The following is a 16350-nucleotide window of genomic DNA, read 5'->3' as shown; positions in this document are numbered from 1 at the left end:
TCCAGAGTAGGAGGGTAGAGAACACTTCCAGGGAGTAGCAAGGAACAAATATGTATGAAAGCACCAGGGTTTGGAAGGGACAGGATAGACCCCCCAAACACGGGGAAAGGCTTTCAGTGGTTCCTCTCCCTGCACTATCAATGACCAGGGCACAGGCAGCCCGAGATCACTTTCGAATACAGGGGCCGAGAGGACGGCAAGGGAGCAGTAAGGGGCTGACCAGAAGAAGCCAGATACCTACCTCAAAACCCCAACGTGAACATCATCAGAGCTTTGTTCCCTAAACAATAAAAAACATAAAGTTGATTTTAAAAAGACTGTGAGGGACTAGAGCAATAGTACAGTGGGCAGTATGCTTGTCTTGCACATGGCCAAACCAGAGCTGATCCCCAGGAGTGATTCCTTAGTGTAGAGCTCAGGAGTAACCCCGAGCATTGCCCAGTGTAGTCCCAAAACAAAAGGACCTGAGGACAGTGCTTCTCACAAACGGAAGTGGGATCCTCAAGTCTGGTGTGGGTAGTCCTGCGACTGAGCATGACAGGATGCAGCTGGTCACCAGGGAGGACTCAGGGTTAATGGAGACCCGCAAACTGGCCAGGCCAACACACTCCAAGTCCCTCAGCATCACAGCACCGGGGAGAATGGGGAGCAGGTACGAGAATCAGCTTCCACTCCAGGAAATGGGCTGGACATTTCCCATGCCTTCCCAATCTGGCTCTCCTCACACACGAAGTATTGAGCCCTGGTGCTCCCGCAGGGACCCCAGGACAACCCTGCAGGTAGGCACAATTGTCACCACACCCCACACACCCAGTAGCCAAGTCCATCAATAGGAAACATGGGGGAAACCCAAATGATCTAAGCACTCAGGGACCCTCAGCCTCCTGCTCATGGCCATACACACCTAGTCTACCCCATCTGAATTCTGTGCTCAGGAAAACCTCACCACTTTCCCAGTACCTGCAGTGCCCAATCCCACATCCTGAGCACCCTGGACAATCAGTTGGGGCAGGAGACAGCTCAGTGTTAGGGCAAGAGCGATAGCACAGTGAGAAGGCTCTTTGCCTTGCACTCGGCTGACCCACGTTCAATCCCCGGCACCCCACGTGGTGCCCGAGTGCAGAGCCAGGAGTAACCTGAGCACTGCCAGGTGTGGCCCAAAAAATTAAAAACAAATGTTGGAGTACACAGCTGGCAGGCAGGATTCTTAAGGAATAGCAGAGGCAGCCCTGGTCATCACCAGTTCCTTTGAGGAGCATCCTCAAAAAAGTAGGACAGGGGGATCTGAGAGATAGTACAGTGGATAGGTCAGTACAGTGGATAGGATGCTGGCCTTGCATGGCTGACCCAGACTCAATCCCAGCATACTATAAGGTCCCCGGGACCCCCCCCCCCCCCACCAAGGGGTGATCCCTGAGTACAGAGCAGTAGTAACTCCTGGGTTTGTAGCCCCAAAACAAAAAAAGCTGGGCAGGAAAGCAGGGCTGCCAAACCTGAAGCCCAGATCAAAGACCACAGCTGCGACTCTACAACCCTCTCTCCCATCCCAGCAGGACAACCCCTTCTCTCTACCAGAGCCTGATGGAAGCCTGCACCCCCTCTAGGAAGCAAGTGCTCCAACCCCTCCCCCAAGAAACAACATACTATCCCTTTCACCCTGGACTATAAGTACCCCAAACCCCTGGGGCAGCCAGAAAGCACCAAAACCCTGTTCTAAGTGCTTGGAGACAGTACACTTACCCCCCAGCATGGTGGAGAGTGGAGGGCGGAGGGCATCGGGCAGTGGGATGAGAGTCCTGAGAGAAGGGAAGCTGGCGACTGCATCATCCTCAAAGCCATTCTGGAAGTGATGTCATCCATCTCCAGGACAGCAGCTCCACAGAAAGGTAGGCAAAAATCAAATGGTTCTTGACTATTCCAGGCTGCAAAAGAATCAACAGGGAGGAACAATGAGCCCAAGCCAGATTTTATCTCTGCCCCATAAACACTGGTACACTGAATCAGCAGTCCAGAAAACAAAACCACACAATGGAAATTGGTTGGGCCAGGGAGACAATGTGGGAGGGGGTACTTAGGGGGTGTGCAAGGAGGCTGGCTCCAAAACACCACATACCACTCTCAACAGCCAGTTTGACACTGGGTGGGCCAGCCCTCCAGGCCCAAACATATCCTTGGGTCTTGGTCTGGCTGGCCAAGAACCACTGGGGGTGGTCCCCCAGGGGTGGGCATGGGGACACAAAGCTCGGAGTGGTCCTGAGCTTGGGAGTTCAGTGAAGAGCAGGCATAAATATAGCAAAGCCAAAGGCACATTCAGTCAAGCACAGCACACATCAGAAGAATGAGTGCCCCAAGTGGTGTTCTCAAGAGTACACAGGTCCCCTCAAGGTCACACAGGGCAGAGTGCACACTAGCTGGGCCTTTCTGGTCTGGCCAGTGGACGCCTTCTTCCTTCTGGCTGGGATTTGGTTCATTACCCATGTAACTCCAATCTAAAGAAGTGAGGGGAGCATGAGGATCTGCTTTCTGAATGATGAAGAAACTATGGTCCCTGCAAGGGGTGTCTTGGGGGAACAGCAGAAACCCCCCTTCCCCGTGGGACGACTCACCATCTCATGGGGGTAGTATTGCTCAGGGAGAATGACATTCCAGCCTGGCCTTCATGGAAAACTGCATTTCTTCACTTTCTGCCCCTGACCTTGAAGTGCAGAGTACACACCTTCCCTTGGCTGGTGCGGACCTTCCTAGAAGTATCTCTCACTCTGTGTGGGGAGCACGTGTACTGAGAGGCCTCACATACTGCCTGGATTGCTTTCCTAAGTGGGTTAATCTGATCAGGCGATCAGGCACAGGGACCCAACAGGGACTGACAAACTGATCTTCAAGGCCCCCTGGTCTGATCTGATTTGGGGGCCACACTCAGTGGTGCTCAAGCCCCCTGCTGGCTGCGCTCAGGAATCACTTAGTGGGAGTGGGGATCATAAGGGGTGCCAGAGCAAACCCAAGTTGGCAATGTGCAAGGCGAGTGGCCCTACCCGCTGTTTATCACTCTAAGTCCCTGGTTTAATTTACGAAGATGAGGTTCCTGCGTCAGGGAGGCTAGATTTTACTACCATATGCTCGCCAGGCTCCTGGCACTGGCCTTAGGTTTATAGGTTACCTGGTCAGGCTTTGCAGATTGGATCCAAAGCCAACAAAAAATGGGTTCAGGTCAACTCCAGTTTTCCAGACAGTCTGGGTTCTGGAGAGGGTTCCCTAGGGGTCTTCATGCTAATAGCAAACCTGGAAAATTGCTGGCAGTTTGGCAACGGGGCCTGTTAGTAGAACAGCGAATTCCTTCTCCCTTTCCAGCAGGAAGAGGGTAGAATAAATCTACTCCCTGTAGCCATACAAGGGCCCATATCACTTTGGAAAAGTCCAAACAAAGTAGGCCAACCGAGGCATGATTTGGAAGGTCCTGACCTCTTCAGGGTCTCTTTCAGTCCTGACTGATAGGATTGGGCAGGTCAACGGTCAAGCAATCTGCACGTCTCTGTGCAGCCCGTAGCCAGTACAACCTGGACCGTTTCCAGCCAACATGTAAGGTTCGACAGATTCAGGTCCAGCAGGAGGGACAGCACGTAGCCATGTTCCGGCCAGATCTCGGCCATTCTCTCTACCCACCACCCCATCCCTAAGCCTCAGTTAAACCCTGAGAGAGGGCGCAGACCTCACGCCAAACGACACCCAAGTGCACTCACCCGACGAAGTAACTGATCTCAATGGCAGCGGGAAGACGACGGTGCAAGAAGTCGCGGATGTCGGTGGATTTCGAGAGATGCCTTCCAACAACTCAACCACGCGGCCGCAAGACCTCGCCAGCCGCTCCGCGCCGGTGGAAGTGCCGCTGAGTCTGGGACTGTGCCTAGAGCGGCGTTTCCGCAGACCGAACGTTCTGCCGCGCCCCCTGGTGCAATGGAGCTGAACTGCGGACCCTGAAGGTTTAAATTTTTTTTTTTTTTTTTTTTTTTTTTTTTTGGTTTTTGGTTTTTGAGCCACACCCGGCGGTGCTCAGGGGTCACTCCTGGCTGTCTGCTCAGAAATAGCTCCTGGCAGGCACGGGGGACCATATGGGACACCGGGATTCGAACCAACCACCTTAGGTCCTGGATCGGCTGCTTGCAAGGCAAACGCCGCTGTGCTATTTCTCCGGACCCAGGATGAATTTTTTGAACCGAGTCCCTCCGTGGCTTTGCCTTTCTCTTTGTTCTCTTTAAATCTTCTCTCATCCAACAGTCAGAGACAGAAACGCGAGGCTGCCAGAGACATGAACCCAGAGAGATGGACAGGTGTCGCTAAACTTTGTGCTGAAATGAGACTTTGCAGCAAAATAAGGGACCTGATAAGACAGACTCAGTAGCAGAGTAGACAGAGGTCTCAGGCTCCCAAAAGCACATTGAAAGGTCCCCTTTTCTCTCAAGCACTGAAAATACCTGCATCCTGGGCCAGGGGGGAACCCGAAGCACCAACGCTGTCCATCATGAATAACAAGTAACCCACCCTTCTCCCATCTAAGAAGGAGATTCCTAGGTCAGAATCCTGGAGTCAGGGCGGGTTAGCATCAGGTGGAAGGAAATCCAGAACACAACAAAGCCCCCCAAAGTGGGAATGCTCCATACATGAGGCCTCCAGGTCTGAGGGAACGTTGGGGGGGATCTCAGTGAAGAGCTGGGGCCAAGGAATGCACCTGGACAAGGGTGCACCTTTGGTTATCTCCTTCTCTTGTCCTCAGGCTCTGTGACTTTGGCTAAGTGACAACATCTCTTTCCAGCCTTTGTTTCCCATACCATTGCTATGAAAACTAAGGGGAAAGGATTATGCCAAGAGCTGAAGTACAGAGTCAATCTCCAAATGAGGCTGCTAGACTTCAGAATTTTTGAGCAAGGCCTTGGTAGGTGTCTCGAAAAGCTGGAGTATTTATCTGGCTTGCACAGAACCCCTCATTTGATTCCTGGCGATGTATAGTCTTCCCAGCATCATAGGAAATAGACCATGAGAGACTCATTCCTCCACCCCTCAAAAAAAAAAAAAGCACACAGACTTTCTTTTTTTTTTTTTTTTTTTTGGTTTTTGGGTCACACCTGGCAGTGCTCAGGGGTTATTCCTGGCTCCAGGCTCAGAAATTGCTCCTGGCAGGCACAGGGGACCATATGGGGTGCCGGGATTCGAACCGATGACCTCCTGCATGAAAGGCAAACGCCTTACCTCCATGCTATCTCTCCGGCCCCGCACACAGACTTTCTAAGAAACCCCCTTTCTGTGAATATGAGACAAGGGAAGAAGCTATTTTTGAGAAGTGCAAAGCCACACAGTCCTACAGCCAGAAAGCAAAAGATTGGAGAAGGATGGTAGGGTGGGTGATACTGGGGATCAAATCCAGGATTTCACACCTGCCAGGCATGTACCATATTGATGAGTTACAACCCTGGCCCTCAAATTTTTTAAGGTGAGATTAATTAATAATTAATTAATAAGACATTTTATGTAACCAGATATAATGCAAACACAATCATGTCATGTGTCATATGTCATGAGCATAGCACCCGGCTATGCTCAGGGGTTACTCCTGGCTCTATGCTCAGAGATCACTCCTGGCAGGCTCAGAGGACCATATGGGATGCCGGGATTTGAACCACAATCCTTCAACATGCAAGGCAAACGACCTACCTCCATGCTATCTCTCTGTCCCCTGACAGAACCAACTTTTTTATTTTTTGGAACCAACATTTTTAAGTTACTCATGAATCCCTCACCCCCAGCAGCAAACATCAGCACAAGTCTAAGGCCATTTGGCTTTTTTTTTTTTTAATCTTCTGGGGCCATACCTGGCAACGCTTAGGGTTTCCTCCTGGCTCTGCGCTCAAAAATCACTCCTGGCAGGCTAAGAGGACCTGGGGATCAAACCCAGGTTGGCTGTGTGTAAGGCAAATGCCCTAACCATTGTGCTATTGCTCTGGTCCCTTTGCTTTGATTTTCAAGCCCTCAGCAGCTGAGAGAAAAGTGGCTAAGAGGAGGTAGCGTGTGTAGTCCTCCACAGTCCCCATGCCCAGGATGGACCTGAGACATCTGTGTGGGGAGAGTTAGGGTAGTACTGGGCCTCATATACTGCTCAAGTTGGGGATGCGGGTGTCCCATTGTATACTAAACTGGAGACTATAAGGTTCCTGCACTGGCCTAGGCTGACAACTCTGGGCTGTTCTCAGAATGAGGGTAGAATCCCCTTTCTGTTTGAAGGCACAGCTACCCAGAGCCATATATAACACCTTCTAACATAGAAAGGCCCACCGCTACAACTGAACCTTATCAAACTGCCAAGACACAAATCAATCCAGCTCTATAGATCCTGGACTACATGACACCTTCAAACTTTTCAATAGTTAGCCCATAGTGTCACAGTATATCTAATGAAAAAACTGCATAGAAGTCCACCAAGATCAATGAGCAAAAGCAATAACACAGAAGGCTCAATTACCACCAGCCAGCCCCCCAAAATCCTCAATTACTTCAGTAATACCATTGTGATATAAGTTATCACAAATTGACTTATTGACCTAAGTTTTGATAAATCCATTAGCCTGGATAGTGTGGCAATAGGTAGCAAGTTTTTACCTGCTAGGCAGTCAGGTTTTCAGGGTGGATGGGAAACTGGGGACATTGGTGGAGGGAAGGTCACACTGGTGGTGGTATTGGGATTGGAACATTTAATGGCTGAAACAACTGTATTATGAACAAGTTGGCAAGTCGCTTGGTTATAATAAAACATTTGAAATAAGTAAAAATATATCTACTAAAACATTTTTTTAGAAGGTGCCTGCAGGGAGCCAGAGCGATAGCGCAGCAGTAGGGCGTTTGCCTTGCATGTGGCTGACTCAGGACGGACCTGGATTGATCCCCAGAGTCCTCTATGGTCCCCCAAGCCAGGAGCGATTTCTAAGTACATAGCCAGGATTAACACCTGAGCATCACCGGGTGTGGCCCAAAAACCAAAAGGGAAAAAAAAGGTGCCTGCAGGAGGTTTGGAAGGGAAAAAAAACCATGAATCAAACTTGATGGTGGGGCCTGAGTGATAGCACAGTGATAGAACCGGATTTGATCCTTGGCATCTTATATGGTCCCCGAGCCTACCAGGGACAATTCTAAGAGCACAGGCCAGGAGCAACCCCTGAGCGCTGCAGTGTGTGACCCCAAAAACTAAAAAATCTTGAGGAAAAACTGAATGATTCTTCCACACCCTTTCCACATAACTGGGAGCAGATCTAGTCTACTTCATTATATATTTTTGTTTTCAATTCTGGGGCATGTCCCCAAAATGGATTATGCTCAGCGATAACTCTGACTCCACTCAGAAATTACTCCTCCCATATAGGTCAGTACTATTACTCTGGCCCCAATCTATTCAATTTCTGCACCCCAGGTCCAATAAGATACTGTGCAGCAAATAAGTGGTTTTTGTTAGCAGAACATGAGTTTCAGATAGACATTCAAGCCAAGGTACCAAGAAGCACCAGGATATATGGGCGAACTTCATAAAACAAACATCTGGAATATCCGATTATTCTGGTGAGAAGAAAGTAAAAATTTCAAGGCATGGGAGACCATTGAACTGCTCAAGGCAGTTCAATAAAATGCATCTCATAGGGCCCGAGAGAGAGAACCACAGCGGCAGAGCATTGCCTTGCATGCAGCTGATCCAGGACGAATGGTGCTTCAAATCCCTGCATCCCACACAGTCTCCCTTACCTGCCAGGAGTGACTTCTGAGCACAGATTCAAGAGTAGCCCCTGAGTGCTGCCGGGTGTGACCCCAAAACCAAAAAAAAAAAAAAAAAGATAGAAAGAAAGAAAATGCATCTCTATTGAGATTTTATTAGTCAAGAAGGATTTTTTTTTCTCTGAAAATATTGTCCACCATGTGGAGAAGGAAAGTCCAATGCTATTCTTCATCTTTATCTTTATCTTCATCTTTAGCTAGAAACTTGGTCATGCAAGGCCTAATTCTGCCTGCTTTCTGAAGGGACAGACTGCTTGTCATCTGCTCCCATGACAGGGGCTTCTGCCCTTTTCAGCTCATTGAACCAGAGTATTCAGTAGAGCTGCTGGAAATATCCCCAAGTAGGTCCAGAGTCAGTCCATGGAAGACAGAGGCTCTGGGTAGTGCTTAACCTGGCCAAGGTTCTCGTTCTGCCTCAGCTCCAGCTTGTGGGAGCTCGTCTATTCCTTCTGGTAGATGAAGCAACAGAAGAGCAGAAATAAGGTGAGGATGAGGATGATCAGGCACAGAGAGACCAGGAAGATGACGGCCATTCTGATTGTTGGATGGGGTCTGGAGCTCCTGCAGGCTTAGCAATTCAGGTATGATAACTCCCAGGGACAATCTGTTCAGCATCTGTCACTCTGTCTCCCACAGGGAAGGGCAGTCTGAGTCATTGTGAAGTCATAAAGTCCCATAAAGTCATAACACCAACTTCTATTAGTTCAACTGGGATGTCAAAAGTAGAACTCTTGGTTGGTAATCTTAACTAAATTTTTTCCCATAATTTAATTTTTTTTTTATGTGAGGGCAGGCTTGAAGAACTGGAAGACATTACTTTGCCTACAGGAACCTTGGTTTCACCCCTGGCATTGAGCTGAGAGTAGCCCCTAAGCACTGCAGTGTGGCCCCAAAGTAAATAATAATAATAGTAATAATAATAATAATAATTGAGGGACTTCCAAATGGAAGTATTTATTCCCACTGTCCCTAGGAAAAATAACAGGTAGACCTCCTAGCATTCTGGATACATCCTTAGGTAAGAAGTTCTATAATTACGGAAATTGAGAATCTTTTCTAGTTGGTTGTAACAAGGATATATTCATGCATCAGTCTAATCTTTGTCTTGGTCATATTTTTTCTAGCTTCTTTTCTTTTTATTTGGTAGACACACTAGGTGGTGCTCAGGGCTTACTTCTGGCTTTGTGCTCATGGATCACTCCTGATCAGAGAACCAAATGAGGTACTGGGGAATCGAACCAGGCTGCATGCAAAACAAGTAGCTAACTCCCTGCAGCTCCTTTTGACCCTTTACAGGAAAGGCTTCTCCTCCTTCCCCACCTCCAGGCCTGCTTTGTGCTTGAAGGGGCCCTCTACTCTCTTTTCTCCTTCGGTGAGTTTCTCTTCACCACTCACTCACTCTTGGCTCATGAGTACAGGCTCAAAGCAGAAAGTGTGGGAGGAGGGATGACTTTAGGAGAATCCCCCTCATTACAAGACCCTCTCACCCCAGCTGGGTCCTTTTTGGGCAGGACCCCATGGGCAGTGGCTTCACAGATCTGCCACAGATTTTTGCAGCTGCTGAAGGAGGTCAAAGACCTTGAAGCGAGGCAGGGGGTTGCTGGACACCTGTCCTCTATGTTCCCTGTAAATACTGGGGTCCACCAGACTGGCTGCATAACTAGGTTCATCCATGTACCAGTTTTCCCCGAGAAACGGGACTCTTGCAACATCAGGCAATATTTGGGCTGGAGCCCAACCTCCTGTTATAAACTGGAATATCTATTCACGTTAGTTCTCAGGCCCTGCTCCTTTTATGCCTGCCTGCAACAGGTTTGCATAAAATCTCCCATTCAGCTATGTTGAGGCCTGGGAATCCCACTTTAGGATCTAGTGGCCAGTCCCTACACAGTCCACACCTGGGTCTGGGGATGGTTTGGACCATCACCAGAGCTGGTCCAGTGGTGGCATCTGGAACACTGCCCTCTGAATGCTGCAAATGTTGCTGCTATATCTGGTGTCCAATCCCAGGTGGTCTCTTCTGGGGATCAGCACATCCAAGGCACACAAGGCCCGGACAAGGAGGGCTCAAAAGCCAGCCAGCACACATTAGCCACAATTATTTGCATGAGTTTGGTAGCAGGGCACATGACCATTGCAAATCTCTGTGACCACTTCTGGGGTGACTGTGTCTCACCCATCAACCCCCCCCCCCAACTCGACTTTTCTTTCACCAGGCCACACCCTAAGGCGGAGGAAAATTACGAAGTTGTGAAAAATTCAACAATCCCATCCCCAGATCACACCCTAGGGTGGTGTATGAATATTGATTAGAATGGGAAGAGTAATTCAACATACATATATGTTATGTATGTAAACATTTCCATAAGATTATTATGTTACTGATCCTATCCTAATCAATAATTGTGCCCATTTTGCTGCGGACATGCTGCTTCCCTAAGCAAAACCTTCATAGGGTTCAAGAAGTTTTATGGGAGAAAGAGGGAGCACGAGGTGAACGAATATGAAATATGAAATAAATGAGAACACATAAAATGCATTGTATGGGGACCCATGTCCATGAGATGAGAGACAAATTTTACTGTTCAGCCAATGATATTTTAAGCACAAACTCTGGTATGCAAGGTGTCTTCAGGAAAAACAAAGAGCAGAGGATCTTCCAGAGGGACAGTACAATGAGACCGGGCCCTAGAATCTACATATCAAATAACTATCCTATGTAGGTGAAAAAGAGCCCTGCTAGAGGGCTGGGTGAAAAGATGAGGTGGAGGTGCTTTTGGGTAAGCAAAAATAGGTTTTTAAGAAACCAGGAGGAAAGAGACAGTTTTGGAAGAAATGTATTTGCAGTGGCCAGAAAATGGATTTTTGGGGTGACGGAAATAATTGTTTACTACCATAGAGCTAGACTCAGAAAAACAAGCTGCTGGCGCCAGGTTATACTTGAAGTTAGAGTCACAAATAAACTAGCCAGCAGGGAGCTTTTGGCGGCTTTCTTTGGTACCAAAATTTCTTTGTGCTGCAAGATAACTAGGCCGAATTACTGTAGTAGAAAAGGAGACAAAAATCAAAATAAAAGAAAAAGAGAAATATAATGTCACAGCCATGTCAGAAATATAGCTAGTAATTCATGCAAGAGTCAATGATTGAGTATTTCAAATGGGCCTTCTGGCAGATATTTCTTGGGAGAAAAATTAGACACTGCACCAGGAAAGCCAAAAGCCTCATCTGGTGCATGTTTCCTTAATAAATGGAGACATACCTTTGCAGGTAGTGACAGAACTCCTAGGAAACAATGATGTCAAGAAAGAGAAAAATTGGGCCCAGAGACATAGCATGAAGGTAGGGTGTTTGCCTTGCATGCAGAAGGGCGGTTGTTTGAGTCCCAGCATCTCATATGGTTCCCTAAGCCTGCCAGGAGACTGTACCCCGTGGAAGAAGCGGCTGCTGCCTGCACTGCCACCCTGGCCCTGGTGTGCAATGCAAGCTCTACTGGTGGGGTGTCTAAAGATGGTCTGAAACTCATCTTTAGAGTCTCATCTTAAGGACTTGTAGCAACAGTGAGGATAAATAGGCAACACTGCCATGCTCAGACTAGAAAATCTCTCTGACTGTTTAGTTTAAGTTTTTAGGTAACACCCAGTGTCACTCAAGGGTTACTCAAGGGTTACTCCTCACTCTTTGCTCAGAAATCACTCCTGACAGGCTCGGGGGACCATATGGGATGCTGGAGATTGAACCCAAGTCCTTTCTGGGTTGGCAGCCTGCAAGGAAACGCCCTACCACTATGCTATCACTTCAGCCCCATCTGTCTGTCTGAGTCCAAGATCGATGAACTGGGTATGTAAGATAGGATGAGATAAGAAATTTAAGAATTGCCAAGAGAGGACGCTCTGGTGTATATAAACTCCTGATGGGTTTCCCCACCACCACTTGTTATGTTTGTTTGCTGGGCAACACCTAGCTGCGCCCTGGCTCTGTGCTCAGGGATCACTCCCAGTAGGCTCAGGGGACGGTATGAGCTCCCATGTCAGCTGCTTGGAAGGCAGGTGCCTCCCCCACTGAACTACCTCCCCAGCCACTCCATGTTATTTCTTCTGGCTTATGACCCCCTGTACTCCTGCACTGGCTGAATTGATGGCCCCCTGGCTCCCTGTTTATGCATAGGGATTCGGGGGACGAGGGATGGAACCCACAACTTCTATGTACAAAGCACAAGCTCCAGCCCACTAAGATACCACTGTGGATTTCCTGACTTACTCCAGGACGTACAATGCATGTGTCAGTCCTTCCAAATCCTCCTCACTATTCCCACATTTCTGTGCTCCCACTTTGAGTCTGGAGGGGCTTGGAGGATCCACTGGAGGAGGCATTAGCCCTGTGCTCCCCACCCAAGAGAGGGGATTTATGAACTAAATCTTTGTTAGAGTGCTCATCTGCCCAGTCCCATTCCTTACTACGGAAGTCACTGGGGGGTCCTCATCCTACAGGCCTGGGGTCATGCCCTTCTGCAGCCTGGGTCTGGAACAGGAGTACTGGCAAGTGGTTGAAGCTGAGTCTCAGACGGTCAATGTTTCAGCATGGAATGTGGGGAAACCAGTGTGTATCCAGTCATGTCAGTGGGGGATGAAATGTGGTCACCCAGGCACCTTCCATACAATTGTCCACCAATTGCTTCTTGACTGTAGAGCAAACTAGGATCCCAAATTTGCAGCAGCTCCTTTTCCTGTCATTTTCAGGAGTAAGTGCTCAGGGCTTATTCCTGACTCTGCATTTAGGGATCACTCCTGGGGGTGCTCAGGTGGACCACATGTGGGGCTAGGATTGACCTGGATTCACCATATACAAGGCAAGAACCTTACTCCTGTACTATCTCTCCACCCAAATTTCAGCATTTTTTTTAAATTTTGTGCTTGGTGTCTTCTGCTGGGACAATTAAAAGATTTTTTTCAAGGGCCACACCTGGCTGTGTTCATGGCTTATTCTTGGCTCTGGGCTCAGAGAACACTTCTGACTGGTGATGATGCTTGAGCAATCCCACAAGATGCTGCGGATCAAACCCAGATGGAATGCATGCAAGGCAGTGCCTTTTCTGCTGGTGCCCTACGCATTGTTACTCTCACCTTTCATTTTCTTTTGCTCTATTATTTACTTATTTTTTTTTAGGAAGTCCATGCTCAACACTGGGGAAGATAGTTCCACTTTCTCTGGTGTGGAAGAAAGCAGGGACAGAGACAATGTCTGAGGAAGAACACGGGCTTTCTACCATTTTCCACCCTAGGCAAGCTTTTGTGCTTTCACAAAAGCAAGTATTTCAAGGTAAGCACCAAATAGAAACTGGCATTTCATTATTTATTTGGGGGGATGTGGACGTATATGTGGGGGTGCAGGGATAGAACACCCCACCTGCATGCCAAGCACAGTCTCATCTCATTCTGCTGAGCTGTTTGTTTTTAATAGAGACTCAAGAAGCAATGCTCTCCGGCATTGCTCCCACTCATCCTGATTGTGTGGAACTTACAGCTCTGTTTCTGAGTGACAAGATGGTACTGGGGGCCAGTATGGCCATAGCCAACACAGCTCAGAGGGCCACACATTGCCAAAGGCCTTCACATGGAAAGCATGAACCCATTCCTTTCTGCTGGTCCTAGAATATCCCTGGACCTAAATTTTTGTTTTACTTGGGTGGATGGTATTGCTGTGTTGGGAGTGACTCATGCTTAGGACTCAGGAGTGAAACAAATTAAAGGGAGAGAGACAGACACAGAAAAGTTTCATTCATCCAAGAGATATAAGAAAAAACTTATTACTGTCATTTTACAGAGACAATAGAGATGAAGACTGCCCATGAGATGAAATTTACCAGAGTGGTGAGTGCAGTCACAGTAATAACTACACCAACAACTATCAAGACAATGGTAGTGAGTGAGGAATAGAATACCTGTCTGGAATACAGGCAGGGGGAGGAGGAGGAGGGTGATGGGGGGACATTGGAGGTGGGAAGGTGGTGAAGGGGGTGTCCTTTTTATGAGAACTGAAACCCAACTAAAACATGTTTGTAATCATCATGCTTACAGACATAATTAAACGGAAAAACTCAAATCTCAGAAAAGTGAAATCTTGTCTTCGAGGGAAAAACTGAGAAGCAGACAGCTTCACCCACTTTTTTTCCCACACCCACAGTCTCACTATTGCTGTGCTGCTGCTCTGCCTTTTGTAAAAATGAATTTTTTTTACTTCATTTAAACACTGTGGTTTACAAAGTTGTTCACAATGCAGTTGTTTCTGGCATTCCAAAATCCAATACTGATCCTACCCCAGTGTGACCTTCCCTCCACTACTGTCCCCAGTTTTCTACCAGTCCCAAGCCAAGTACAAAATATTTTACACATTCTGTGTGTTAATGTTTAACAATTTAAACACATGATATACAAGGCTTTTCGTAAGTTATTTTCACAGATATAGTTGTTCATGATTGACTAAGTCATGCAATGTATTGTACTCCATAGTGTACCCCTATCCTCTCACACTTCCTGCTGCAGTCTTCCCTCCCCCCTCTAATAAGGGGCAGAAGTTTTACTTCTCTTTCTCCTTTTTTCTCTCTATGCTTTTCTGACAATGTGCTTTGCACTAGTGTTCAAGAAAGCGTGCTGTAGCTGCCATTTTCCCCGTTTCAGCGCCCAGTTGTCCAGAGTGATCAGTTCCAACCATCATTGTCATAGTGGTCCCTTTTCTAACTGCAACCTGCTGTTTTGGCAAGCTTCCTACCATGGACTGGTCCTCCAAATCTTCGTCTCTATTGTCTCTGGATATCACCACTACACTGTCTAAAATAATTTATTTATTTATTTATTTATTTTGGTTTTTGGTTTTTGGGCCACACCCAGCGTTGCTCAGGGGTTACTCCTGGCTGTCTGCTCAGAAATAGCTCCTGGCAGGCACTGGGGACCATATGGGACCCCGGGATTCGAACCAACCACCTTTGGTTCTGGATCGGCTGCTTGCAAGGCAAGCACCGCTGTGCTATCTCTCCGGGCCCTGAAATAATTTATTTTTCATTGCTCGTGACAACCAACTGGCTAATAGAACTATCAAAAAATACTTCCATAAAAGAAGTGGGTGAAAAATGAAATCTTACAATGGGGTCATTCCATCGCTGAGGGTTGACTTAGCTGTTTGTTGCTAGTTGGGCTTTCTGTGTTTATTGAGCACAGTTGGCTTTATACTACTTCCCCTTCTAATTTGCTCTGCTCCAACTGGTCTGTCAGGATTCAGAATTTGGAGGTGTTGCTCCAGGAACCCCAGGATCTTTAGAACTGGGGTATGAGCTTACATGGTGGCAGCTTTAGGGTGTGGGTGTAGGTGCTGGGCTACTCGCAAAATAGAGGTGGGAATGGCAGGCTCCGGGGACCATATGGAATGCCAGGATTCGAACCACCATCCTTCTGCCTGCAAAACTCCCAGTTAGTCAAATTTGGGTGTGAGCAGGAGACTATGTTAAATGGCTTAACAATAACACACAACCCTCGGACCAACTCAGCTTCCTTTTTTCTTTTCACCCATCCCCCCTTTCTTTTGGCAAGGGTGAAGGGTCAAACCCTGCAGTGCTCAGGGGCTACTCCTGGCTCTATGTTCCGAAAATTATTTGTGGTGGGCTCACGGGACCATATGGGATACAAGATTCCAACCACAGTCCTTCTGCATGCAAGGCAAATGCCCTACCACTGTGCTATCTGTGTACTCCTTCATCAGACACTAATCCCAATATGCTGAAGCATTTTAGAACATTTGATTTAGACCTACAGATTGGGCCCGAAAAATAGCACAACACAACAGAAAGGGAATTTGCATTTCATGTGACTGATCTGAGTTCCATCTGAGTATCCCATACAATCCCCTGAGTCTGCCAGAAGTAATCCCTGGGGCCGGGAAGGTGGCGCTAGAGGTAAGGTGTCTGCCTTACAAGCGCTAGCCAAGGAACGGACCGAGGTTCGATCCCCCGGCGTCCCATATGGTCCCCCCAAGCCAGGGGCGATTTCTGAGCACATAGCCAGGAGTAACCCCTGAGCATCAAACGGGTGTGGCCCAAAAACAAAAAAAAAAAAAAAACAAAAAAAAACAGAAGTAATCCCTGGGAGCACCTGGATGTGGCTACAAAAATAAACAAAAAGGAAGCTTTAGATTGACCGAGTCTTCCCTATAGAATTAAAACACACACACACACACACACACACACACACACACACACACACACACACACAATTAGAGAGGCTGGTGAGGGAGTACATTGACCAATGTACTGTTTAATAATAATGATTATTAATAACATAGATCGCAAATTGACTATTATGATTTGTGGGTTTTAGTGGTTTTGTTTTTGGTTTTTGGTTTTTGGGCCACACTGGTGGCACTCAGGGGTTACTCCTGTCAGGCTCAGGAACCATATGGGTCCCAGGGTCAAACCCAGGTCCTCCCAGGTCAAGCTGCTCTGCAAGGCAAATGCCCTACTGCTGTGCTATCATTCGGGCACCATTGTTTGTTTGGTTT

The 16350-nt window shown here is 47.7% G+C and overlaps 1 non-coding gene across 1 annotated transcript; it reads right to left on the bottom strand.

Annotated features, from left to right (window-relative positions):
- Window positions 1-51: 51 nt before the first annotated feature.
- Window positions 52-184, bottom strand: LOC126019200 (small nucleolar RNA SNORA71). The gene has a single exon (XR_007498944.1). It is a non-coding gene; the product is annotated as a small nucleolar RNA SNORA71 (small nucleolar RNA).
- Window positions 185-16350: the final 16166 nt, after the last annotated feature.

Source organism: Suncus etruscus, chromosome 9, assembly GCF_024139225.1.
Source record: "Suncus etruscus isolate mSunEtr1 chromosome 9, mSunEtr1.pri.cur, whole genome shotgun sequence".
Lineage (NCBI taxonomy): Eukaryota > Metazoa > Chordata > Mammalia > Eulipotyphla > Soricidae > Suncus > Suncus etruscus.
This window is presented reverse-complemented; position numbering and strand designations above follow the sequence as displayed.